The sequence below is a fragment of the Ictidomys tridecemlineatus genome, chromosome 3, assembly GCF_052094955.1.
Source record: "Ictidomys tridecemlineatus isolate mIctTri1 chromosome 3, mIctTri1.hap1, whole genome shotgun sequence".
In the NCBI taxonomy this organism is placed as follows: Eukaryota; Metazoa; Chordata; class Mammalia; order Rodentia; family Sciuridae; genus Ictidomys; species Ictidomys tridecemlineatus.
The window spans coordinates 14,584,388-14,611,426 of record NC_135479.1 but is presented as its reverse complement, the minus strand read 5'-3'; the positions used below and the strand labels follow the sequence as shown (position 1 = coordinate 14,611,426).

The window sequence follows — 27,039 nt, the reverse complement described above, 5'->3', positions numbered from 1 at the left end:
TGAAAAAAATCTTAAGTCATCACATTTCTATAATTTCAGCACATATATTTATTTTTCTAGGCTCATTGAAGAGGTAGTCTTTGTACAAGTCTCATATATTTGGACAGAGATAGGAAAGCATAAGAAACTGCTTGGAAGACTTGTGTTGGTACAACCAAACCCACAAAGCTGTGGCTTGCAAATGGAGGACTCTGAGAAACAGGCAAAAGCAATAGGAACTGGCCAGGAGGGAACACTGCTTCTCTCTCCAGCTTATCAAGTGGTTGGCAGGAAACAGAAGCAGGAGAGAATTACCAACAAGGAGATAGCAAACCTTTGGGCTTAAGGAAGAGGATTTTCTATATACATCAAAGCACAAAATTTCTTTCTGAAAAAGGGAAAATGGCTCCCAGATCAGGGATAGGGAGGGGACATGTTTTATAGGACATAATCTCCTATCAATAGGCTCAAATTTCCCAGGAATCTCTATCCTTAATGTCACCATCCTGGTCAGGTTCTGCCTACTCTGGAGGTCATCCAAACTTACTGCCAACTTCTCTGAGTCCAGAAAGTAGATTACATGGGCATGTGGACCATGGGATAAGGTGGCTAAGCTTCCAAATTCATTTTTTCTTTTGAAAACTAAAGAATAGCAACATTCTCTAAATGCTAGGGAAGCAAAATAAACATTAAGAATTTCAAAGGCAAAAGTTATATAAATAGTAAGGAAGATCACTTAATAAAAGAATTGGTAGTAGCCAAAGATATCATCAGAAAATAAACAAAACTCAAAAACCTGATCATCCACTCTGTCTCAAATCTCAGTTGCTCCTCATCCCTTACCCTCACGGGCAACTGTATACAGACAGTGCTGACAGAGACAAGAGAGAACAATCAAGGAAAGGTTGGAAGAGTTTGCCTTGTGGTGTTTAAGAAGGAAGAATGTAACTGCTGAAAAGATTTTCACCAAATATCACTGCATTTTAATTTCTAGAATTGTATGTTAATCATTTGAAACCTTATATGGCACATCATTTTCTGATGACACTGAACAACTGGACAAGTATTTGTTCAGTTCAATATAGTGCCTGGGCAATATGATATGGTTTTTAGAAGACAGATTCTGGAGCCAGATTACCTTGGACAGTCATTGACAGACTCATTTGTGCCTTAGTTTTCTCATCCATAAAATGGGAATTGTAATAAAATCTACTTATAAGGGTTGTTGGGAGATTTAAGTGAAATAATATGTTCTTAGAACAGTGCCTGGAAATACAGTGAGTGCCACATTAGTGAGTTATTATCATTATTAATCATAATTATTACTGTGTGAGACACTACAATCTAATCACAGCAAAGGAGATCTGATCCCTGCCCTCATAGAGAGTACTGTCTATCTAACAAGGGGCCACAGAAGTCAAATAATCATGCAAATAACGAACTGCTCTAAGTGCTTGGAAAGCGACCCACAGGGAACCATGAGAACATAACAGAGGATGATCTGGTTTTGTGATGTGTGTGGTGGTGCTGGTGGGGTTACAGTGGCAAAGGTTTCCTTGAAGGAGTAACATGTGAATTAAGACCTACAGCAGGGCTGGGGCTGGGGCTGGGGCTCAGCGGTAGAGCACTTGCCTAGCAAGTGCAAGGCCCTGGGTTAGATCCTCAGCACCACGTAAAAATAAATAAAATAAAGGTATTGTATCCAACTACAACTAAAAAATATTTTTTTCTCTTAAATGATCTACAGGAAAGGGGAAAGGAAAGGAAGAATTCCCTAAGCAGAGGGCATGGCTAGTGCAAAGGCCCTGAGATTAAAGATAATTTCTGGTTTTTCAGGGTAAAAGAACCAGAGTGGCTGGAGAAAAAAAACAGAAGGGGTAACAGGTAAGGTGGGGCTGGGGAGCAGGCAAAAGCCCAGGGGTGCACTAATACAGGGTGGGCCACCAAAACCTGAATTTCCTTTATGTGTCTGATTTGTTGCCTGTGTGGCCCACAGAAAGGGCAGGAAGGTGTGTGGCTCTGGAGGGAAAACCCCAGCTCCACTAAGGTGAAGCCTGGAGACATCAACACACACAACCCCAGCTGTCTTCCCTACTTATAATTTAATATTTACTTTAGACTAATATTGCTTAACTGGCTTATAGCTGAATATGAGGGTAACACACCAAAACTTGATGAAAATGTTTAAATGCAGCCTTCATGACAACCCTGATGCAATTTATTTATTTATTTATTTTTTAAATTTTTTGTAGTTTTCTTATCTGAAAGTCTGGCCAATCATCTGATATAAGATCAGAAAGTACCCCCTGAAGGCCAACATGTTAAACCTCTCCTCTCTTCTTTTTGGTTTTGTTCTGGGGATTAAACCTAGGGGTGCTTAATCACTGAGCCACATTCCCCAGCCCTTTTAATTTTTTTGAGACAGGGTTGCTTAGGGCCTTGTTGAGTTGCTGAGTTGCTTAGGGCCTTGCTGAGTTGCTGAGGCTGGCTTTGAACTTGTGATCCTCCTGTCTCAGCCTCCCAAGTTGATGGAATTACAGGCATGCACCATCATGCCCAGCTCTTTCCAGTCATGTCAGGGTTATTTGAGTAGGTAGAAATCATGGGGATGCTAACCTCATGGGATGAGGTTAAGTCACTGAATCATGGTCTCACATTACTCAAGCAGATAGTAAGGACTTGAAGAACTTAACAGTGTTGCCCAGGCACTCCCTGCTTCGCCTGTCTTCCTGCTGGCTGACTCCTTTAGTTTCTAACTCTTGCTAGTTCACTTATTTCCACCCCACCCTCAGACTCTCTCTTTTATCCTACATATATATATAAAAGAAGGGTCCTGGTATGTAGGAGGCACTGGAGCACCAAGACCAACACAACCCCTGCCTTCCAGGAGCTGACCACCCAGCAGAGGAACTGTGGAAGGCAAGGAAAAAGACTTTAAGTCTTTCATGTTTCCTGACAGCTGAGTTGGCAGCATCCCCAAGCCCTGCCTGGGGCAATCCCTAAGCTTCTGAGCCACACTACCCTGCTTGGCCAAGCCATCTCACTCTTCAGCCTACCCTGTGTCCACATGACTCTAAACCTGTTGATTATCTCCTTGAAACTCCAGGTTCAAAAAACCAAAAGTCCCTTGAATTATCCCCATGAACTTGGCACATACTTAATAGATTTTTATGGGGGGGGGGGTTGGGGGGAATGAAGTTGAAAGAAGGTGACGTGGAGCACACATGTGTGGGGGCTCTGGGCTAGTCATTAGACTTATCCAGGGATCAGTTTCAGGTTCTATGAAGGAAGAAGACAGAGTTGGATGAAACCTTTTAGTTCTGAAGCACAATCATCCTGACTTACCTTGCCTTCATCTCTCTTCAGGAGTTGCTGTAGATTCTTCCAGCCCAAACAAATCAAAACGAACCCCAAATCCACTGAGACAGTTTAAAAGTCTTGTTGTTGATGCCTCTGAACACAAGTCATTCCCAATCCTGATCTTGCAACATCATGGTGTTTCCACTTATCTCAAAATGTTGCAACACAAGATACTAGTAATAATCTGATTCACTTTAAGGTTCAGGGTGGGTTAAATAAATACCACAGAAATCAGCTAATATTATATGGGACCAGAAGGTTGACTTTCAGCTACACATACATGCTATAGACTCTAATATCACCATCACCTACACTGAAAGGGAGACCCCTATTCCTCTCCAAGCCACAGATCAGATAGGTGACTGAACTTTACTAAACACAGAAAACCCCAGAGATTTCTAAGTATAAACCATCAGATCAAGATGACTTAGAGTTTGTTTCAGAAGCAACTGTGGCCTGGTTCCCAGTCAGTTGAGTTCCAAAACTATAGATAAACTTCTTCTCAATCTCTATGTGTAAAGGAAACCGTTTTCTTCTTTGCAAAATCAGACCACGGCAAGTAGAAAATGAACCCTACCAGAATGACAGGATAAAATCACTGGCTTGTTCAGAGCAAGTAGTATGTTTTAGATCAGAGACTCCACAAATCTGACCTACAATTTTCTTACAGTATTTCAATTGATCTGGAAATGATACAAATACTTCTATAATGGAAAAATTTAATTTCGTTTGATGTATAATACACGTGTATTATACATCAAACGAAATTAAATTTTTCCATTATAGAAGTACACACACACACACACACACACACGTATTTGGGAGAAGAGCCATCATAAAAATCAAAGAGTTGCTGGCTCTGTTCCCTGAGTTGAGGGGTATTCTGAGGTTTCCCTGACATAATTTTAAATGTTTTCTTTTCAAGTTATAAAATTCTACAACAGTCACACTCAATGTCTCAAATTTGTTCAGGATTTTCAACTTGTGAGTTGTTGACATCAGTCCTCTAGAAGATTAGAGGAGAACAAACCAGAGTGCAGATCTGTACGTTAACCCAACACTAAGTGGCACGATGCTCCCTGGAGTGCAGGAGTCTTTATCTGCAACCGCACAGTGGTCAGGAAAGGCCCACACTTCTGGAAGCCCTACAGGACAGGTGGGCTGTATCTGATGAAACTACACAATTGTGGCGACTTGCCACGCCCCATCTCTCTTGCTCTATGTTTGTTGTGCCCCCCCATCCCTGCCACAGAAATTTCTCACATTCTTTATAATTTATATATTTACATGTTATTATTCCTTGCCTGTCTCTACCACGTAGATATAAGTTTCGTGAGGGCTGGGATGACATTAATGTGTATCAGTGCTTGGCACATAATATGTGTGTTATGGTTTAGATATGATGTGTCTCCCAAAAGCTCATGCGTGAGAAAATGCAAGAATTTTCAGAGGTCTAACTTTTGTGTGGATGGATTAAACCACTGACACAGATTAACTGGTGGTAACTCTAGGCAAGTAGGGTGTGACTAAAAGAGGTTAGGCCACTAGGGGTGTGCCTTTGGGGTTTATTTTTTGTCCATGGTGAGTGAAGTACTCTCTCTACTTCCTGGCTGTCATGTCCTGAGCTGCTTTCCTCCACCACGCCTTTCCACCTTGATTCTGCCTCATCTTGGGCCCAGAGCCATCAACTGAACCTCTGAAACTTCGAGCCAAAAAAGGTTTTCCCCTTCTATTCCTTCCTTCCCTCCCTCCCTCCCTCCCTCCCTTCCTTCCTTTCCTTCTTTTTTCCTTTTGGTACCAGGGATTGAACCTAGAGGTGCTTAATTACTGAGACATATCCCTAGCCCTTTTTATTTTTTTTATTATTTTTTATATGTATGAAACCTTTATTTTATTTCTATGTGGTGCTGAGGATTGAACCCAGGGCCTCACACATGCTAGGTGAGCGCTCTACCACTGAGCCACAGCCTCAGCCCCCCCCTCTTTTTATTTTGAGACAAGGTCTCACTAAATTGCTTAGAGCCGGGCTGGGGATGTGGCTCAAGCGGTAGCGCGCTCGCCGGGCATGCGTGCGGCCCGGGTTCGATCCTCAGCACCACATACAAACAAAGATGTGTCCGCCGAAAACTAAAAAATAAATATAAAAATAAAATAAAATAAATTGCTTAGAGCCTTGCTAAGTTTCGCTAGGCTGGCTTTGAACTTACCATCCTCCTGCCTCAACTTTAGCTGGGACTACAGGCATGTGCCACCATACCAGCTGTCTATGTTGTTTTTGCTGGGTCTTTTGATCAAAGTAATGTAAAGCCAGGGCTAGGGATATAGCTCAGTTGTTACAGTGCTTGCCTCACATGCACAAGGCATTGGGTTCAATCCTCAGCACCACATACACGTATACACACACACACACACACACAAAAAAAGGAATGCAAAGCTGACTAAACAACATACTTTCAAATACTGGTGAGTTTGTGCCCAACCAGGGACAACACCAACAAAAAAAACCAGTGAATAAACAAATGGACAAACAGATGGAATAAAAAGATGAAGTTCACCACATTTAGGAGCTTGGGAACAGAGGTCAAAACAAAACAGCCCTCCCATCTTCCATTTCCCTAGGTGAGAATATGACATTGGGCCAAAAAGAAGGTGGCTTGCAACTGTTCATTTTAATGTAACTGGTGTCTCTAATTTAAGGAGACATTTGGAAATGGGTCCACCAGAGAAATTTTTCTGGTTCCATTGCCTTACTTTACACCTGGGGCAGGGGTGGTTCATTTGCCCAAAGTCTCACGGCTAACTAATAGAGAACCCTCACCTCCCACTCCCCATCACTGGGAGAATACATTGTCATTGTGTGGGTCAAATGTGTATGGAAACAAGTGACTGCCATAAATTACATTTTAAAACTGCTAAAACAGTCAACCATGCCAACCTGCCTACTGAAGGGGTGAAGAACTGGATCTGCCAGCTGGGACTTCTTTTCCATAAAGTTCAACCAGAAATCGTCCCACATAGGAGTCTATATAGACACCAAGCCAGTTCCAAGGATGTTTTAAGAGTCACCTTCAATTCTACTAACACTGCTTTAGATTTGATTTACCAAGTCAACGTGGTACTTAGGAATGAGTTTCCTCTTATTGTTAATCCAACAAATAGGATTCTTTGGGTAGCAATCAAGATTAGTCCAATTACTTAAAACAACCACCTGGTCATTTTCCACTTTCACAGTCAGCCCTGTCAGCTCTGTCCCAGGACAGAAACTGTTTGGAGCAGCTGTCCATCCAGGTGGTGCAGCTGATGAACATCCACCTTCTAGCTCTCCCCTGAAAAGGAGAAGACCCGGCACCAACTTAGCTTCCTACCACTTACCATCCATGCACATCCTGGTAGCAAAGTTCCTTTTTTTTTTTTTTCCAATTTGTTTGTTTATTTATTTATTTACTTAAATTAGGTATATATGTCAGCAAAATTCATTTTGATTCATTGTACACAAATGCAGCACAACTTTCCATTTCTCTGGTTGTACATGATATAGGGTCACACCCTATGTGAAGTCTTACATGCACCTAGGGTAATGATGTTCATCTCATTCTACCATCTTTCCTCATGCACCCTCCCCACACTACATCCTTTGCCCAATCAAATTTCCTCCATTTTCCCCATGTCCTCCCCACTCCCCGTTTCAGATCAGCATCTACTTATCAGAGAGAACATTCGGCCTTTGGTTTTTTGGGATTGGCTTATTTCACTTAGCATGGTATTCTCCAACTCTATCCATTTACCTGCAAATGCCATGATTTTATTCTCTTTTAATGCTGAGTAATACTCCACTGTGTATATATACCACAGTTTATTTATCCATTCATCTATTGAAGATCTTCTATGCTCTCAGATAGGCAAAATTAATATTATCAAAATGGCCATACTACCCAAAGCACTATACAGATTAAATGCAATTCCAATTAAAATCCCAACATCATTCTTTATAGAAATAGAAAAACCAATCAAGAAATTCATTTGGAAAAATAAGAGACCCAAAATAGCCAAAGCAATCCTTGACAAGAAGAATAAAGCAGGAGGCATCACAATACCAGACCTTAAACTATACTGCAAAGCTATAGTAACAAAAACAGCATGGTATTGACACCAAAATAGACTTTTAGACCAATGGTACAAAATAGAAAACACAAAGAAAAACCCCCATAAATACAGTTGTCTCATATTAGACAAAGGCACCAAAAACATACGTTGGAGAAAGACAGCCTCTTCAACAAATGGTGCTGGTAGAATTGGAAATTTATATGCAGCAAGATGAAAATAAACTCCTATCTCTCACCATGGACAAAACTCAACTCAAAGTGGATCAAGAACCTAGGAATTAGACCAGGGACCCTGCATCTAACAGAGGAAAAAGTAGGCCCAAATATTTATTGTGTTGGATTAGGGTCCAACTTCCTTAACAAGACTCCTAAAGTGCAAGAAATAAAATCAAGAATTAATAAATGGGATAGACTCCAACTAAAAAGCTTCTTCTCAGCAAAAGAAACAATCAATGAGGTGAACAGAGAGCCTACATTTTTGCTACATACACATCAGATAGAGCACTAATCTCCAGGATATTCAAAGAACTCAAAAAAACTTAACACTGAAAAAACAAACAACCCAATCAATAATAAGGAGCTTAACAGACACTTCTCAGAAGAAGATATACATTCAATCAACAAATATATAAAAAATATTTGGGGCTGGGGATGTGGCTCAAGAAGTAGCGGGCGCTTGCCTGGCATGCGTGCAGCCCGGGTTCGATCCTCAGCACCACATACAAACAAAGATGTCGTGTCTGCTGAAAACTAAAATAAATAAATAAATAAATATTTTAAGAAAATTTTTAAATATTCAGCATCTCTAGTAATTAGAGAAATGCAAATCAAAACTAAGATTTCATCTCACTTCAGTCAGAATGGCAGTTATCAAGAATACAGACAACAATAAACATTGGTAAGGATGAGGGGGAAAAGGCACACTCATACATTGCTAGTGGGACTGCAAATTGGTGCAACCAATCTGGAAAGCAGTATGGAGATTTCTTAGAAAACTTGAAATGGAACCACCATTTGACCCAGCTATCCTACTCCTCAGTCTATACCAAAGGACTTAAAATTAGCATATATAGTAATACAGCCACATCAATGTTTATAGCAGCTCAATTCACAATAGCTAAACTGTGGAAGCAAAGTTCCTTTTTAAAAAATTTTTAGAAGCATAATAATTGTATGCATTTATGTACATACAATGTGTTATTTTGATTATATATATAGTATAACAATCAGATAAAGGTAATTAGCACATCCATCATCTCAAGTATCATTTCTTTGTGTTAAGAACATTCAAAATCTTTTTTTAGCTATTTTGAAATCTAGGACATATTGCTGTTAACTATAGTCACCCTACCATATGCTACAAGAGCTCTTTTCTCTGATCTAATTATATTTTTGTACCTAATCATGTACCTCTCTATATATTCCCCTCATCTCTTCCTTGCCCAGGCTCTGGTAACAACAATTTTACTCTCTATTTCTAACAGGTCAATTTTTTAGCTTTCACACGTGAATGAGAACATGGGATATCTGTCTTTCTGTGCCTGGCTTATTTCATTTAGCATAAATGTCCTCCAATACCATCCATGTTATTGCAAATGACAGAATTTCATTCTTCTTCATAGTTAAATAAATTCCTTTGTGTATATATACCACATTTTCTTGATCAATATGTGTGTTGTTGGACACCTAGGTTTGATTCCACATCTTTGCTATTGTGAACCTATGTCTTTGGTATATTGATTTCTAGGAAAGTTCCTTTTTGTTCACATGCTTCCTTCTTGTGCTTTAACTGTCTCACTCACTCCTTCCATAAATTTCTTAGCTATTTCATTCTTGCTACAGAAGCTCTTTTAAAACCACAAGGGTGATTTTTACCTGGCAGGGTACTGTGACAGAACCTGGAGAGCAGTATTGTTTTGATTCTCAGGTCTCTTCATATATGGAAAAGGCATAAATCAGCTTAAACAATAAATAACAATAAATCAGCTTCAGTTCTAGGTAGCTTTTAATAAACCTTTAAACTTCTTGTATTCAATACCTAAGTATATTTTAATATAAGGCCAGCTATCAACTAAAGCTGTCAAAAGCGATTTTAACAGTTTATACTCAAAAAATATCCAAGGAAAAAATGCTTCTAAAAAAGCACTACCTGCTCTTTAGAAGTTGAGCAATACACTATGGAAGAAAAAACAATACTAGATTCTCTATTTCTTGTTCACCACCAACTAGCAAAATCTTCCAATCCTCCCCTTTATATAAAATGAGCCAAAACTGCCTCTGCTCTGTCCAGCACTCTGATATTACTAAACACACACAGAAGCATTGCTCTGTCCAGGTAAGGTACAGGAATTACCTGAAGGCTTCAACGTGGTTGCACCTTTGAGTCACCTAGGGTGTAAAACTATGCCAGGCTCCACTCCCTTTGATTCAGATTTCCTTCACCTAGGATGGTCTGGGCATAGGATTTTTAGAAGCTTCCCACTTGACTAATTTGAGTCAGGGCTGGGAAGCATTGCCTTGGACTAACACGCCTAAGTGCAGCTGTGGCCTTCTGTGTAGATGTCTCTGTCACACCTACAGGCCCCAGGAGTCACGGGTCATTGGCTTTAAGAGAAAAGATATCTGATTTACTCCTCTCACTCAACCAGAGATCAATGACAATGTTAGGTTCTGGGAAGCTGACAGCTATTCAAAAATGAATGAAAAAAATTGGTTTCCATGACAAACATTCCCAAGGCCTACACCAATAATTATTCCCTCATTTGAAATAGAAGGGGGGGAAATAATCCACTGGAGAATGAGATGGTTTTGAATTAGAATTATAAATTAGTCTATTAAATAAGGAAACCATGTTTAATACATAAGAGGATGACCCTGGATCAAGGTTCATTTTTTAACAGTGAAACATCTTGCCAAGTGAAAAATGAAACAGACATGGAATAATAACAAACCATTTATCTCATAGGGTCTGGAAATGAAAAAATTAATCTCATTACTGATATGAAGAACTCATCAAGAAGATATCATGGGTTGTGTCCACCCAAGCAAGAATCCTGGAAGCCTCCCAAATTCTGAACAAACATATACTACTTATGAGACCCCATTAAAAATACAGAATACAGCCAGGAGGGGTAACACACATCTATAATCCCAGCAACCCAGGGAGGCTAAGGCAGGAGAACTACAAGTTTGAGGCCTGGGCAACTTAACAAGTCTCAAAAAGGGGGGGGGGGCTGGAGGGCAGAGAAGGGTATAGCTCAAGTGGTTACAGTGCCCCTGAGTACAATCCCTAGTTCTGTGAAAAAAAAATATGACTATAAACAACGAAAGCAGCATCTACCCCTATCCTGCCCTGAAAAATCCAAAACTCACTCATTTGATGATAAAACAGCTCCTTATTTTGTTGGTCATAATGAATCCCAAAGAGCAATTCAATATTTGCTGAGTTCCCACTACAGAGGGCTAGCCAACAACCAGCCTAAATACCACAGGGGATAAAAAGATAAGCAAGGCAGGTCCCTCTTCTCTCTAGCTCAGACCAGCAAGTTAAGTCAGACACACACACATACACACCCCTCCAGGGCACATTTCTGGTCCCCTCCTCCCTGCCTCAATACTCTCTCCTTGGGAGACCTGTGGAAGCTAAGTTGAGTCCATCCACTGTGGCCCAGTGATCAGGTGGCCGTGGTCATTGTGATTCTCTCGTCATCACAGGTCTACTTCTGGTATCTGAACTGCTTAGAAGGTGGGGGCTTCTGCAAAGGAAAATGCCCAGAACCAGCCTGATGATTAGAAATTTGATCTTTTAAGGATTTCAGGGTGAAGACTATGAGCAACTTTGGTTAAAGGCTTCTAAGACATGAACTTTCAGTTTTGCTATTTCAATTGTAATACCGGGTGAGATGTTACTGAAAAGCACACCTGCTTGGATATTATTAGACCCCCAAATGGAAAAAAAAAAAAAAAAAAAAGCTTAAGCTGTGAATTGGGCTTAGTGGCCTCTTACTCTCCATCTCCAGAGCTGGCTCCAGAACACTAAAAATGGTCCACCTCCCTCAAAGAGCTTCTCAGCATTTCTGTTTCAAAGCTGCATCTTTGCACCACTGTAATAAGCAGTAGGAGGAATAGCTCTATTTGAGCACTTTCCACAAATCTACAAGTAGTACAAGTCAGCCTACTGGATGTACTTTACTTCTCTAGTCCCCAAGCCTCAGGGCAATCCCCTGTGCCTGCTCCTCAGGCTGCAACTGGGGGAGCTGGACTGATTTATCCTAACGAATGCACCAGAACCTAAGTTCTGCAGGGCTGCTCTCTGGTGAGGGGCAGGAGAATTAGTTTCAAAGTTTGTTCTGCCACTCATGTATATGACCTTGGACAGGTCACCAGCCCTCTGGGGCCTTGGCTTCCTCCTATGTTTGCTCTAGATAGCTAGGGTTTCAACTTGGGAGGGGAGGGTCATGGCAAAGAGAAGGTAGTTTGTTCCCTAAACTCCACTCTCCAAGGCTCTACTATACATACACACATGCACATATACAAAAGATATATTTTTAAAAGTATTTATTTTTTAGTTGTAGGTGGACACAATATCTTTATTTCAGTTTTATGTGGTGCTGAGGATTGAACCCAGGGCCTCACGTGTGCTAGGCAAGCACTCTACCACTAAGCTACAACCCCAGCCCCATACAAAAGATATTTTAAAAATCTAAAAATTTCAATTACACTCAACTTAAAATCCACGTGCTAAAGTAAACAGCATATCCCTGTCACCGAGGGATATGTGCCATAGGCCTTGCACCTTGAGACTCAATGGACCAGATATCTAAGATCCCATCTAGCAGTCTGATATATTCTGATTCCAGTGCACCCAGGAGACTATAGGTTTATTCACATAAGCTACTATTTCTGGAATTTTTTAGAATCTCCTTTCAAAGAATATACTTTTGAGTGGCTGGGGTTGTAGCTCAGTGGTAGGGTACTCGCCTTACACATGTGGGGCACTGGGTTTGATCCTCAGCACCACCTAAAAATAAAAGTATTGTGTCCATTTACAATTAAAAGATATTAAAATATATATAATATTATATTTATATTTATATTTGAATCCCCTAAGTGGTATAAACTCCTGCTCAGTTGAGGATGGATTTCATTTTAACAAACAAATAAAAATCAAATTCAAGTCTCCTCAATGCACTGTGTGGTCAAACTAAATAATAAAAAAAAAAGTTGCAGTATGACTCATGTAAAAAAATGTATTAAACAAAGAATGGAAGGAATTGGGAAATATTTTAAGTTGTGTAAGGATAATGGGCTTAAGAGTAAATATGATTTTTAAAGGTTCCTTTAAAGTTGGGCTAATAAGTGGGTTAGATAATTTATCAAATGATACAACACAAAGTCTTAAAAAGATAATTTGTATAACATGTAAGCTGACCCCAAAGAGGTGATTGATTATTTTGAAAGTGACATGTTGTTTTGGATGAATAATTCAGGTATGTTTGTGGGAAAAGCAAAACAAACAAACAAGAAACAACAAAAGGGATGACTTTCATCAAGTGGTACTTTTTATCTTCCTAGGGAAAAAAAACAGTTGTATGGACAAGCCACATGTTTTTTTTGTTTTTGTTTTTTTTTTTAGTTTGTTTTTTTTTTTTAGTTTTCAGCGGACACAACATCTTTGTTTGTATGTGGTGCTGAGGATCTAACCCGAGCGCGCTACCTCTTGAGCCACATCCCCAGCCCCCAAGCCACACGTTTTAAGAACAGCAGCCTCCAAAGGAACAATCAATGCATCAACTCTTAATCTGTAAACAGGCTTGAGCAAAACTTTCAATGGCTTCATAACCCTGCATACAAACAATCTTATCTGTAGGAGATAGGCTGCCCTCAAAAACCAAAGTAACAGGGGAAGAAGATGGCGGCGAAGGGAGTGCATCACCCCAGTGCGCCGCATCACTGAGCCAGTGAAAGAAGACATGAAACGGCTGAAGGATATCTTGTTGGGAATTTCCAGTGAAATTGAGGCGCTACAGAATCTAATAGACAGGTTTCCATCGTGCGAGGTTCGGCAGTGGGAGCTCCATTTCTCCACACGGAGGGTCGCATAGCCTGATCGCTCCGCGGCTGGTTGTCTGTGGCGCGTGCTGGGGATCCGCAGGGTGCCGGAGCGGGAGAACAGCGATACGGATTCGGAGGGCTCCTGCCAGTGATACATCAGCAGCGCTTGGTGCGGAGTTCCGGCTTGAGACAGAGGAGAGAAGTGGTGGTTCCAGTCACCGGTCTGACCACGGAGGACAGCGGCCGCCATCTTGGAGAGATGATGTAATCATCCCATTGTTCTGCTGATCTCAGCTCATTCAGCTACGGAACAGGTGAATTCAGGCTGGTATTTGCCTGCGTCTAGCAGACAGATTTCTTGCTCAGGATCGGGACTGGGGATCTTGTGGAGAATACTCTTGAAGGCTCGTGCCTGGCAAGGCGTGCGCCGGGCACTGAGCAGCGGGACTTGGGTTCCCGGGACTTGGGTTCCGGGGGCTAACCGGGCCCAGGTCTGAGGAATCTGCGGAGACTGCCTGTGAAGGCGAGCTCCGAGTGGATCGTGCGCTGAGCTTGGGGCGACTGGGTTCTGACTCCCGGGGGACAGTTTTGGCCTGGGGCTGGGGAACCCGTGGGGGTCGCTCGCTGGAGCCAGCTCCCAGCGGAGAGAGTGTATCTGGATCGGAAAGGCGGGGTTCTTGCTACCTAAGCTGCTTTGGCCCAAGGCTAGGGAACCGGCGGTGACTGCTTCTCGGCCAGGGTCCTGCTGGGTGCTGTGGGGGCAGAGTGGAGCTTCCACCTGCGCCCAGAGCAGGCCAAGTGACCCGCCGGCGTGGTATCATGAAACCCCAAATGCAGCTGGGGCTGAAGAGAGAAGCCGCCAACGCCTAGAATAGAACCAGCGACCCACTGGCAAGACAGGCCAGGTAGCTTGCCAACGTGGTGGACACGTAACACTGAGGCAGTCGCGTCACACTGGTTGGAGTGGGGGTGGAGCAGGGTCGCCGCCCGGGTCCGGAGGGGGCTCAGCGACCCGTTGGAGAGGTAGTCAGGTACCCCCATTGGGAGTGGGGGCTGTGCAGAACTGCGACCCACCGGCCTAGAGGTCTGCCAGCGTGGTAGACACGTCACACCAATTGGAGTGGGGGCACAGCAGAGCCGCCACCCACATCCAGATCAGGACCAACGACCCCAGGGCGTGGTACTTACGTTACCACAATTGGAGTGGGGTCAGAGCAGAACAGCCACCAGTGCCTGCAGTGGGGGCAGACCAATTAGCGTGGTAGACAGACCACCCTAATTAGGGGAGGAGCACAGCCACTACACGCCCTGCAAGGGAGACTTCCCAACTATACAAGAGCAATATAAATAAATAGGAGGTAAATTTCAAAAACACAACAGTTGCACCAAGCAGAAAGAAACGTGAGCAGTATGAAAAGACAAGGAAAGAAAGGACCACAAGCAATGCAGGTCAACTCAACTTTAGAAGAGGTAATAGCTGCAACAGACGGAATGTCAGATAAAGAGTACAGGATATATATGCTTCAGATGATCTGGAGTCTCAAGGAAGACATGAGACAGCAAAATCAGACAATGAAAGATCACATTGACAAACAAATCCAGGAAGTAAAAGATCAATTTCACAGGGAGATAGAGGTAATAAAAAACAAACAAATTGAAATCCTAGAAATGCAGGAATCATTAAACCAACTTAAAAACTCAATTGAGAATACTACCAGCAGATTAGATCACTTAGAAGAGAGAACATCAGACAATGAAGACAAAGTATTTCAACTGGAAAAGAACATAGACAGCTCAGCAAGTCTGCTAAGAAACCATGAGCAGAACATCCAAGAATTATGGGACAATATCAAAAGACCAAATTTAAGAGTCATTGGGATACAGGAAGGCACAGAGCTCCAAACTAAAGGAATAAACAGACTATTCAGTGAGATTATACAAGAAAACTTCCCAGACTTGAAGAATGAGACAGAATCACAAATCCTAGAAGCCTACAGGACGCCGAATGTGCAAAATCATAAGAGATCCACACCTAGACACATTATAATGAAGATGTCCAACATACAGAATAAGGAGAGAATTTTTAAAGCTGCAAGAGAAAGAAAGCAGATTACATTTAGGGGCAAACCAATCAGGATAACAGCTGATCTCTCAACACAGACCCTGAAAGCTAGAAGATCCTGGAATAACATATTTCAAACACTGAAAGAAAATGGGTTCCAACCAAGAATCGTGTATCCGGCGAAATTAAGCTTCAGGATAGAAGATGAAATTAAAACCTTCCATGATAAACAAAAGTTAAAAGAATTCGCAGCTAGAAAACCATCTCTTCAAAAAATCCTTGGCAAAACATTACAGGAAGAGGAAATGGAAAATAACATTGAAAACCAACAATGGGAGATAGGACAGTAAAGGGGGAAAAATAGTCAAAGAGGATAACAAATCAGGTTTAGAAACATCAATAAACAAATATGGCTAGAAGAACAAATCATATCTCAATAATAACCCTAAATGTTAATGGCTTAAATTCACCAATTAAGAGACACAGGCTAGTAGAATGGATCACAAAAGAAGACCCAACAATATGCTGCCTACAGGAGACGCATCTGATAGAAAAAGATATTCATAGACTGAAGGTGAAAGGTTGGGAAAAATCATACCACTCATATGGAATGCGGAAACAAGCAGGAGTGTCCATACTCATATCTAATAAAATAGATTTCAAGCCAAAGTTAATCAATAGGGATAAAGAAGGACACTTCATACTGCTCAAGGGAACCATACACCAACAAGACATAACAATCATAAATATATATGCCCCAAATAATGGTGCGGCTGTGTTCATCAAGCAAACTCTCCTCAAGTTCAAGAGTCTAATAGACCACCATACAATAATCATGGGAGACTTCAACACACCTCTCTCACCACAGGACAGATCTTACAAACAAAAGTTAAATAAAGAAACTATAGAACTCAATAACACAATTAACAACCTAGACTTAATTGACATATATAGACTATACCACCCAAAATCAAGTAGTTACACTTTTTTCTCAGCAGCACATGGAACCTTCTCAAAAATAGACCATATATTATGTCACAGGGCAACTCTTAGACAATATAAAGGGGTAGAGATAATACCATGCATCTTATCTGATCATAATGGAATAAAACTGAAAATCAATGATAAAAGAATGAAGGAAAAATCAAGCATCACTTGGAGAATGAACAATAGGTTGCTGAATGATCAATGGGTTTTAGAAGACATCAAGGAGGAAATTAAAAAATTCCTAGAGTTAAATGAAAACACAGACACAACATATCGGAATCTATGGGACACATTGAAAGCAGTTCTAAGAGGAAAATTCATTGCTTGGAGTTCATTCCTCAAAAAAAGAAAAAACCAACAAATAAATGATCTCATACTTCATCTCAAAATCCTAGAAAAAGAAGAGCAAAACAACAGCAAAAGAAGTAGAAGGCAAGAAATAATTAAAATCAGAGCTGAAATAAATGAAATTGAAACAAAAGAAACAATTGAAAAAATTGACAAGACTAAAAGTTGGTTCTTTGAAAAAATAAATAAAATTGACAGACCCTTAGCCATGCTAACGAAGAGAAGAAGAGAGAGAACTCAAATTACTAACATACGGGATGAAAAAGGTAATATCACAACAGACACTTCAGAAATACAGAAGATAATCAGAAATTATTTTGAATCCTTATACTCCAATAAAATAGAAGATAGTGAAGGCATAGATAAATTCCTTAAGTCTTATGACCTGCCCAGATTGAGTCAGGAGGATATAGACAACCTAAACAGACCAATAACAATAGAGGAAATAGAAGAAACCATCAAAAGATTACCAACTAAGAAAAGCCCAGGACCGGATGGGTATACAGCAGAGTTTTACAAAACCTTTAAAGAGGAACTAACACCAATACTTTTCAAGCTATTTCAGGAAATAGAAAAAGAGGGAGAACTTCCAAATTCATTCTACGAGGCCAACATCACCCTGATTCCGAAACCAGACAAAGACACTTCAAAGAAAGAAAACTACAGACCAATATCTCTAATGAACCTTGACGCAAAAATCCTCAATAAAATTCTGGCAAATCGGATTCAAATACATATCAAAAAAATTATACATCATGATCAAGTAGGATTCATCCCTGGGATGCAAGGCTGGTTCAATATACGGAAATCAATAAATGTTATTCACCACATCAATAGACTTAAAAATAAGAACCATATGATCATCTCGATAGATGCAGAAAAAGCATTCGACAAAGTACAGCATCCCTTTATGTTCAAAACTCTAGAAAAATTAGGGATAACTGGAACATACCTCAACATTGTAAAAGCAATCTACGATAAGCCACAGGCCAGCATCATTCTGAATGGAGAAAAATTGAAGGCATTCCCTCTAAGATCTGGTACAAGACAGGGATGCCCTCTCTCACCACTTCTGTTCAACATAGTCCTCGAAACACTGGCCAGAGCAATTAGACAGACGAAAGAAATTAAAGGCATAAAAATAGGAAAAGAAGAACTTAAATTATCGCTATTTGCAGATGATATGATCCTATACCTAGCAGACCCAAAAGGGTCTACAAAGAAGCTATTAGAGCTAATAAATGAATTCAGCAAAGTGGCAGGATATAAGATCAACACGCATAAATCAAAGGCATTCCTGTATATCAGTGACAAATCCTCTGAAACGGAAATGAGGACAACTACTCCATTCACAATATCCCCCCAAAAAATAAAATACTTGGGAATCAACCTAACAAAAGAGGTGAAAGATTTATATAATGAAAATTATAGAACCCTAAAGAAAGATATAGAAGAAGACCTTAGAAGATGGAAAAATATACCCTGCTCATGGATAGGTAGAACTAACATCATCAAAATGGTGATATTACCAAAAGTTCTCTATAAGTTCAATGCAATGCCAATCAAAATTCCAATGGAATTTCTTGTAGAAATAGATAAAAGAATCATGAAATTCATATGGAATAATAAAAGACCCAGAATAGCAAAAACAATGCTAAGCAGGAAGTGTGAATCAGGCGGTATAGCGATACCAGACTTCAAACTATACTACAGAGCAATAGTAACAAAAACAGCATGGTACTGGTACCAAAACAGGCGGGTGGACCAATGGTACAGAATAGAGGACACAGAAACCAATCCACAAAACTACAACTATCTTATATTTGATAAAGGGGCTAAAAGCATGCAATGGAGGAAGGATAGCATCTTCAACAAATGGTGCTGGGAAAACTGGAAATCCATTTGCATCAAAATGAATCTGAACCCCTATCTCTCGCCATGCACAAAAGTTAACTCAAAATGGATTAAGGAGCTTGATATTAAATCAGAGACACAGCATCTGATAGAAGAAAAAGTTGGTTATGATCTACATACTGTGGGATCGGGCCCCAAATTCCTCAATAGGACACCCATAGCGCAAGAGTTAACAACTAGAATCAACAAATGGGACTTACTCAAATTAAAAAGTTTTTTCTCAGCAAAAGAAACAATAAGAGAGATAAACAGGGAGCCTACATCCTGGGAACAAATCTTTAATCCACACACTTCAGATAGAGCCCTAATAACCAGAATATACAAAGAACTCAAAAAATTAGACAATAAGATAACAAATAACCCAATCAATAAATGGGCCAAGGACCTGAACAGACAGTTCTCAGAGGAGGACATACAATCAATCAATAAGTACATGAAAAAATGCTCACCATCGCTAGCAGTTAGAGAAATGCAAATCAAAACTACCCTAAGATACCACCTCACTCCAGTAAGATTGGCAGCCATTAGGAAGTCAAACAACAATAAGTGCTGGAGAGGATGCGGGGAAAAGGGCACTCTTGTTCATTGCTGGTGGGACTGCAAATTGGTACAGCCAATTTGGAAAGCAGTATGGAGATTTCTTGGAAAGCTGGGAATGGAACCACCATTTGACCCAGCTATTCCCCTTCTCGGTCTATTCCCTAAAGACCTAATAAGAGCATGTTACAGAGACACTGCTACAACGATGTTCATAGCAGCACAATTCACTATAGCAAGATTATGGAATCAGCCTAGATGCCCTTCAATAGATGAATGGATAAAAAAATGTGGCATTTATACACAATGGAGTATTACTCTGCATTAAGGAACGACAAAATCATAGAATTTGGAGGGAAATGGATGGCATTAGAGCAGATTATGCTAAGTGAAGCTAGTCAATCGTTAAAAAACAAATACCAAATGACCCCTTTGATATAAGGGGAGTAAACAAGGACAGGGTAAGGACGAAGAGCTTGAGAAGAAGATTTACATTAAACATGGATGAGAAGAGGGGAGGGGAGGGGAGGGGAGGGGGGATAGTAGAGAATAGGACAGACAGCAGAATACATCAGACACTAGAAAGGCAATATGTCAATCAATGGAAGGGTAACTGATGTGAAACAGCAATCTGTATACGGGGTAAAGTTGGGAGTTCATAACCCACTTGAATCAAACTGTGAAAGATGATGTATTAAGAACTGTGTAATGTTTTGAACGACCAACAATAAAAAAAAAAAAAACCAAAGTAACAGAATTACCCCCAAAGTATTTCAGGGTGCTTATGGGGGCCACATCTGCTAGAAAGTGATTGGTTTCAGATTATGAAACCACTGCATACCAAAGGGTGCTGTAAACAAGCTATTTAACACATCAGGATGAAAAAAAAATTTCTCAAAATCTCTTAGTTATATAGGATGTCATTCAGAGATTGCTATGGTTATTTATACCTTTAAAATATAAACAAAATCTAGGCAGGCACAGTGGCTCATGAATGTAATCCCAGCTACTTGGGAAGTTAAGGCAGAAAGAACACAAGTTCAAGGCCAGTCTGGGTAACTTAGTGAAACCCTGTCTCAGAATAAAATTAAAGGGCTGGGGTTGTAGCTCAGTGGTAAAGCACTTGCCTAGCACATGTGAGGCACTGGGTTGGAACCTCAGCACGACATAAAAATAAATAAATAAAAATAAAGATATTGTGTTCATCTACAATTTAAAAAAACGCATGGGTACATCTTTTAAAAATTAAATTTTAAAAAGCTGCAGTGGAAAGAGAACGAGAAAGGGCAGCTGATGTAGCTCAGTGGTAGAAAGCTTGTCCAGCATGCATGAGGCCCTGCGTTCCATATTCAGTACCATACATACACATATATAAAATCTATAAACAAAATATAAAAATTCCATTTTCACCCAACTTACCATCCACAGTGCTAAAAGAAAAAAAGAAAAAGAAAAAGCTTATTAGTACTAGAGATTGAAATCCCGGGGGAATTAATTATTGAGCCACATTCCCAGCCCTTTTTTGTATTTTATTTAGAGACAGGGTCTCACTGATTGCTTAGGACCTTGCTAAATTGCTGAGGCTGGCTTTGATCCTTCTGCCTCAGCCTCAAGAACTGCTAGGATTACAGGTGTGCGCCACCATGCCCAGCTAAGAGCTTACTTTTAAAATGGCTATCGTATTGGATATAGTGGCACATGCCTATAGTCCTAGAGATTACTGTCTCAAAAATAAAATTAATTAATAAATAAAAAGGGCTAGAGATATGGCTTAGAGGTAAAGTGCAAGTAGATTTAATCCTTAGTACCACAAAAAATAATAATGAAGTAACTATCATGAAACCAATTTAAGGTGAGGTTTTTTGTTGTTGATGGTGGTGTTGGGGTTTTTTTGTTTTTTCTGCGTTTTAAAACATCCAACATTCCTTAAGGGTTTCCAGAGGGCTATAAAACAGTACACACAAACAACAAATTTCAGCTCAAGGGATTTATTTCAAGCAAATAATTAAGTAGTTAATATGCATTCAAGAGTTTAGCAACAAGGAGGTCCATCACATTGTTTATAATTCTGAAAATTAAAAAGTCTCAATATCTAAATGGTTGAAGTCACATTATGATACATCCATTAAGGGAAGTTCTATGCAGTCAGTAAGAATGATGTTGCAGAGTTAAAGTTACTGACAAAGAAAGATCTATTTCAGTTTGGGGAAGACAAAATTATCTATGTAGACATGTGCACAAGAAAAAAAAACTGTCTGGAAGCAAATATAGTAAGATGTTAGTAAATTAGCCATCAGGTAAATGCAAAACCATAATGAGCTGGGCACAGTGGCACAGGCCTTTTATACTAGCTACTCCAGAGGCTGGGGTAGAAGGATTTCAAGTTTGAGGCCAGCCTGAGTAACTTAGCAAGATAGTATCATATGATAAAAATAAAAAAGGCTGGGAATGTAGCTCAGTGGTACAATGCTCTTGGATTCAATTCATAGTACTGATATTAAAGGGAAAAAAACATAAAGAGTACCATTTTATACTCACTGGGATAGTTACAATTAAAAAGAGACAATAATAAGTGAGGATATGAAACATTGAAACTCTGTAAAACAGCACAGCTGCTTTTTTTTCTAAATATTTTTAGTTATAAATGGACACAATACCTTTATTTTATTTATTTATTTTTATGTGGTGCTGAGGATTGAACCCAGTGCCTTACACATGCCAGACAAGTGCTCTACCACTGAGCCACACAGCCCCAACCCCACCACAGCTGCTTTTTGAAAAGAGTCTGAAAGTTCCTTGAAAGATTAAACATGAATTTACCATATGACCCAGCAATCCCATCCTAGGTATTGACCCAGAAATGTCATTCCAAGGAAAGTAAAAATGTATGTGAATTCAAAAACTTGTACATAACTAGGTGCAATGACACACACTTGTAATCCCAGTGACTTGGGAGGCTGAGGCAGGAGGATCCCAAATTCAAGGCCAGCCTCAGCAATTTAATGAGGCCCTAAGCCTTAGCTCAGTGGTAAAGCACCACTGAGTTTAATCCCCAGTATAAACAAAACAACAACAAACTTGTACATAAAAGTATATAGAAGCATTATCTATAATAGCTAAAAAGTAGAAATAACCCAAATGTCCACCAACTGATAATGGACTTAACAAAATGTGGCATATTTGTATAATGAAATATTATTCAGTAATAAAAAGGAAGTAGGTGGGGCTGAGGTTGTAGCTCAGTGATAGAGCATGTGTGAGGCACTGGGTTTGATCCCCAGGACCACATAAAAATAAATAAATAAAACAGAGGTTTAAAAAAATGATAAAAACAGTAAACTTAAAAAAAAAAAGGAATTAAGTACTGGCACGTGCTACAACATGGATGAGCCTTAAGAACCTGATGCTAGATGAAAGTCAGTTATAAAAGACCACATATTGTATGATTCCATTCTTATGAAATGTCCACAATAGGTTAATGTATAGAGACAGAAAGAAGGAGTTTAGTGCTTACCAGAGAATAGGAGATTTGAGGGGGAAAGAGGATTGGGAGCAGAGTTTCTGGGATGATGACAATGTTCTAAAATAGATTGTGGTGAAGGCTGTACAATTCTGTGAATGTACTAAAAAAGCCACTGACTGAAACATTTTAAATGAGTGAATTGTGATGACAGTTGAACAATGTCTCCATAAAGTTGTTGAAAATACTAACAGAGGCTATGTTTGGGTAGTAGAACTCTAGGGGGGGTTTTGTTTTGTTTAATGTAAGCTTATCCATCCTTTCTGATTTTTCTACACTGAATATGATTACTTTGAAAGATTTTTTAAAAATCTTCCCATGTTATCATAAAGAAAACACCAAACATACAAAATTTTTTGAAAATAAAAAGGAAGTACAACTTTCTTTATAATAGTGGAAAACTGTTCACAATCCTTATGACCCTCGCAGGGCAAATGCTCGGCAAAGCATCATGGCTTATTATCACATCAATCCCAATCAGTTAGGATCCCATTCGCCAACCTGTGGCTGGGCACAGAAGCTCAAATGCTTTTACACTGATGATGGTTTACAAAGGTGCTACCAAAGCTACAAATGTATGACCTAATTCTAGAATGTTATAGGAAACATTCTGGAACAACAAAAAAAAAAAAGAGAGAGAGAGAGAGAACACATACTTTTATTTGTATATGAACAAAGATCACAGATAATAAGAAATGATAAAAAGCCTAAAACTAACTTAAAATTTTAAAAAGGAAATGTAACCAATGACCTCATGATTATTATTATAATTGTGTGTGTGTGATGCTAGAATTCCGGGCCTTACTCAAGCTGGGCAAGCACTCTATCACTTCGCCACATCCCCAGCCCTGATTATTATTGAAGTTCTACTTTTCCCAGTCTATATCTGGTCTGTGTACTCATTTGAATATCTCAGTGCTATGTTGCTCTGAGGTAGGGAAGTCTAATGCCAAACATAGAATATGGAAAAGATAAAGATAGGAAACAATTCTCAGCTTCTGGGAAATATATCCAACCAGCATGTTTATTATTCACAGACTATGATTCATCATCCCTATTTTTTTTTATAAGCCAGCATCATACTCTAATCATATTGCTAGGTTACAGGCCCCCAAGTTATTTGAAAATAATAAAAACCATATCCATATGAGAAGGTCATCATTACCCTAGGTACATGTATGATTGCACGAATGGTATGACTTTACGTTGTGTACAACCAGAGAAATGAAAAGTTGTGCTCCATTTGTGTACAATGAATCAAAGTGCATTCTGCTGTCATGTATAACTAATTAGAACAACAACAACAACAATAACAACAAAAACAAATCCATTAAAAAGGCACATTAGGCTTTTCTCCTCTATATCATTTCTTTAAGGAGAATGTTTGATCATTATAAAACAATCAAAATATTGGATATACAGATTACTTTGGATCTTAAAACCAAAGAGAATTCCAATGAAAATAACATAAATTATCCATCCAATGATTCTTCATCCTGAAAAAATGAAATAAAAAACCCAAGGCAAGCAAATAACCACATTCCCTAGCCCACATAAGCGATACTATTCTATCCAGGCAACATGAAGAAATCTTTATGTAGCTCACTGGATTTATATTCAGGAATATGGTTTATCATCAAACTTTCTTAAGAGTAACTCTCAGACACAATTTCTCTTGTGCTCTGAAAAGCTATACTATGGCAGAAAGATGAGTGGCTTGCGCAAATGAGTGTACACAACCACAGTTTAATTTCATGATCCACAGTCCTAATAACATAAACTAATTAAACTAATGGAACATGCTACTCATGGCCACAGTATAAATAGCTCAGTCCTGCCTATTAGGATAATTCATGCAGACGATAGCTATCAGAATAAATGATAAGCAAGGACATTTCTAGTTAATACTCATCTCTCAGATGCACACTGTGCTTCTGTTTACAGGTCCTTAGTTCTCAGTGACTTCTTTTACCCCATCTCAAAACCAAAATGCAGGCTAAATAAATTTGATATATTTTAACTAGAAAGTATTTGGCTTCACATGTTACCAATCTTTTTAGTAACTAGAAAAATAGCACCTAAACACCATAAAATGAGAACTATGACAGTGATGATGTGACACTACTAATACCAGGTACAAGATAAGGATCTAGAAAGAAAGGAGGGGTGATAGTCTCAAGTGCTTTATAATACCAACATTGTTGCAATTTGGGATCTGATAGTCTTGAGTCTCAACCAATAATTAATTAATGCCTGGCTCAATTAGACATACACTGAAAGAAAAATCACAGGCAGTATTGCTTCCAATATATTAGTTACTTCATCAATCAAAAAGAAATATTATTTTAAAAACCTTTCCTGCAGAGCCATAGCATAACATCAAAAAGTGATGACTTCAATAGGGCATGAAGGTGCACACTTGTAATCCCAATGACTTGGGAGGCTGAGGCAAGAGAATTGGAAGTTCGAGGCCAGCCTCAGCAATTAAGTGAGGCCCTATCTCAAAATAAAAGATAAAAAGGGCTGGGGATATAGCTCAGTGGTAAACCACTCCTGCTTTCAATCCCCAGTACAAAACAAAAAAAAAAAATGATAGGAAAGAAAGAGAATGGACATTTATTATCTGCTAGGTACAGGGTGCCTTCTTTCACACATTAGCTATGATTATTTCATAAATCAAGAAACTGAATTTCTAAAAAGTAAAATAACTTACCTGAGGGCACAGCAAGCAAGTGATCAGTTAGAACTCAGGTTTGTTTTTACAGCCACTGTGTTCTGTACAACATAACTACTACCTAGTTTAAGTACAACCTCCTAGAAATTTCACTTAGAATTTTAATACTACGTTTGAGGGGTCAAAATTTTTACTGCAATAAAATTCTGGGAGTGTCATCCTGACCTTTCACCAAGCAGTAATAGTGAAACATAACCTTTTGATAAGGGCCTGAAATATTTTACCATGAACCCTGAGAAGTTTGGATTTCTAAATACAATTTGGAAATATTTACATGAACTGAAACTGCAGCCCTGACTAAAGCTAAATAGTTATTATTGGCTTCTTAATCTTAAGTCACTCCATAACTAAAACACTACAATCTAGAAAAAAATAGCAAATGCAAAGATGTGGGAAAAGAAACTACATACACCTGGGTTCTGACAATATGAGATGATCGATTTCCACATTACATGTTTGATCACTGTTTGTACTCGTATTTGTGAGCAATAATCTGCCAACTCAAGGTGCAGTGTTCAAGTTCAAACCCTGACCCTAGCTCTGAGTTGTGAAAGTGGATTTTTCTAATTATTAAAAAAAAAAAAACCTCAACTTATCAAAGTTTTATCAAGAAGAAAGTGTATACCAATTTTCCTTTTAAAGAAACCTGAATTTGAAAAAGGTGACCTGATTTATTACTTGGGCAGTTTCCAAATTCTTGTTACTCCAAGAGCACAATTATTTACCTAAAATGCCTGAAAGTTCAAAGAGTTCACTCTGGCTGGCCCGCAGGGCGACACAAGTCAATTCTCCATCTGGACACCTGGTACATGATATGCCATATTAAAAGGAACACGGTACCTTCAAAGAGGTCATTAAACAGAACCTGTATAAATGTGCCATACCCACATCCTGAACAATACGTTTTTTAAAAGGCACTCACTGATATAAAACCAAGTCTGCCCACAAAATGTCCTCCTCAGTCACGGTGCCCATGTCCACAGCCTAAGTGAAGGTCGTAAATAATTAAATAAACGTAAACTTGGGCCCTGTCATTCTTCTCCAGAAAAAAAAAAAAAATGAGAGGACCTTGCTGATGAGCCCACAGTGCTCTCACGTGAGGAGACAGTTTTTGGTATACAAACTTTTGAGTGGCTTCACCTCTGGCCCATGGGGGGATCGTAAAAGAGTCCAATTCCCACAGCTTAATTTGCTTAATGAAGCCTTGGCGCACAAAAGGAAGCCTCCTACCTCCGAATACTAAGAAACCTGAAGGGCAGGTAAGCAGAATCCAGCCCTTGGGTAAAAATGCTTCCCCATTTGCTTGCTGCATTCGCTTCCCAAAGTCGCATTTTTAAAAAGTTCAAACAAGGATTCGAAACTCAAGTCATTCCCTTCCCCTCGATTACAGGGCCCTTTCCGTCCTTCCGCGGCCATCGCCAGGCAGAGCCGTCGCCCACCT

The 27,039-nt window shown here is 39.5% G+C and overlaps 1 protein-coding gene across 1 annotated transcript in view; it reads right to left on the bottom strand.

Annotated features, from left to right (window-relative positions):
- Positions 1-27,039, bottom strand: part of Ern1 (endoplasmic reticulum to nucleus signaling 1) — an 89,542-nt gene that overhangs the window by 61,876 nt on the left and 627 nt on the right. The window lies entirely within an intron of this gene.